General features: G+C 35.2%; 1 pseudogene; it reads left to right on the forward strand.

The window, feature by feature from the left end:
- The first annotated feature begins 927 nt into the window (after window positions 1–927).
- LOC105310828 lies at window positions 928–1657 on the forward strand (annotated as a pseudogene).
- The last annotated feature ends 365 nt before the right edge of the window (window positions 1658–2022 follow it).

Genomic DNA, 2022 nt, shown 5'->3' on the forward strand with positions numbered 1-2022 from the left:
CTTCCTTCCTCATTCCTTCCTTCCTTTCTTCCTTCCTCATTCCTCCCTTCCTTCCCTCCCTCCCTCTCTTTCTCTTTTAATAATTTGAGTTGCAGAATTCATGACACCTTTATATTTAGGTATTTCAGTGTGTATTTCATAAGAACAAGGCCACTATTTTCCATAACATAAATACAGTTATTAGATTGAGAAATTTCATATAGATATAACACCAGTATCTAAGTATATTCTCTGTTCAAATTTCAGTAATTAACCCCCAAATGCCCTTTATAGGTATTTTTTCCCATTCTGTATCCAAATAAAGATTATATAGTTCATTTAGTTGTCATGTCTCTTTCATGCCCTTGAATCTAGAACAATTCCTAAGCCTTTCTTTGTATTTTGTGACATTAACATTTTTTGAGGAGTACATACTGATTATTTTGTAGAATGTCCCTCAATATAAGTTTGATAATTCTTCTTCAAAATTTGATCACAGCTACTAATTTTTTTTTTTTTCAGGAAAACCCCAGAAGTGATGTTATGTCCTTCTCAGGGCATCTTATCAGGAGGTTCATGATGTTTTGTTTTCTTATTGGGGATATGAACTTAGGCACTTGTTGAGATGGTGTCTACCATTTTTCTCCACTGTAAAAGTAGCAATTTTCCTTCTATAATTAGCAATTTGTGGGAAGATATTTTGAGACTATGTAAAAATATCCTGCTCCTCAATAGATAATAACCTACTAATTTTAGTTTGCATCAGTGCTTTTTGCCTGAATCAATTATTATTATGTTTACAATGTGTGGTGATTTTTTTCTAAAAAAATCTCTTGCATTTATTAGTTGATTTATGACTATAAGAACGAAAACTCCCTTATTCATTCATTCACTCATTCATTCATTCATCATTCATATCGGTGTGGATAAAGAAGGTTTTTATAAAGGATGTGGAAAGACTTGAACACAGCTCTTCTCAGTCCAGGGTTATTGCAGGCAATAGATTATTTCACACTGGGATGCCAAATCTTGTCCCTGTACTACCTCTTCCAGAAAGTGGAGGAAAAGTTCATCATGGGCTGACCCCTGAGGAATTCTTCCAGTTCTTTTCTCCTAAAACCAGCATAAGAGGACCCTATGCTCTTGGAACTGGCTTATCTTATATTTTCTATCTAAAGAAATACATGTGACTACTTCAGAGACCATCTCTGCCATATCAACAATAGGGATGATTGTCTATGTAATTAAAAAACATAGTGTCTTTACTGGAGAATTTGCTGATAAACTCAATGAGCAAAATATTGGCCAGCTAGAAGAGGTGAAACAGGCTTCCATCAAACATATCCAAGATGCAATTGATCTGGAGAAGTCACAGCAGGCACTAGTTCAAAAGTGCCATTATCATTTTGATTTTCAGAGGAATAAAATGGATATGGCCTTGGAGATTACTTATCGGGAACAGCTGTATAGAGTAGACAAAGAGGTAAAGAATCACCTCAATTTTCATATCTTTGTGCACAGTATGATGCATCGAAACAAGCAAGAGCACATGATAAGCTGGTTGGAGAAGGATGTGGCTCAAAGCATCTCTACACAGTAGGAAAAGGAGACAATTGCCAGGTGCATTACCGATCTAAAGCTGCTCGCAAAGAAGGCTCAAGGACAGCCCGTTCTGTAAATGCATCTATCCCAATTGAGACAGCTATAAACAGTTGACTGACTAAATAGAAACTAGTTTATATGACAAACATCTTTCTGCATTGCAGTCTACTGAAGTTACACTTTCCTTCACCTACAAATAAAAAACTAGAGTTTCACATAGAGAGAAAATTAAAACAATCTATTAGCCAAAAAAAAAAAAAAAAAAAAATCACCAAAATTCTGCTATTAACTGGGGAAAAAAAACGGTTCTAGAGAGGGGCTGTAGGCTGTAGGTTGAAGGTGCAGTAAAAGAAAAAAAAAATGCTAATGGACAGAGTTTTATCAAGGTGAAATTCAGAAAACTAGTAACAGATATTCGAAATGGCATTGATCAATATGGCA

This window comes from Pteropus vampyrus, unplaced genomic scaffold (genome assembly GCF_000151845.1).
Source record: "Pteropus vampyrus isolate Shadow unplaced genomic scaffold, Pvam_2.0 Scaffold12690, whole genome shotgun sequence".
Taxonomy (NCBI): Eukaryota; Metazoa; Chordata; class Mammalia; order Chiroptera; family Pteropodidae; genus Pteropus; species Pteropus vampyrus.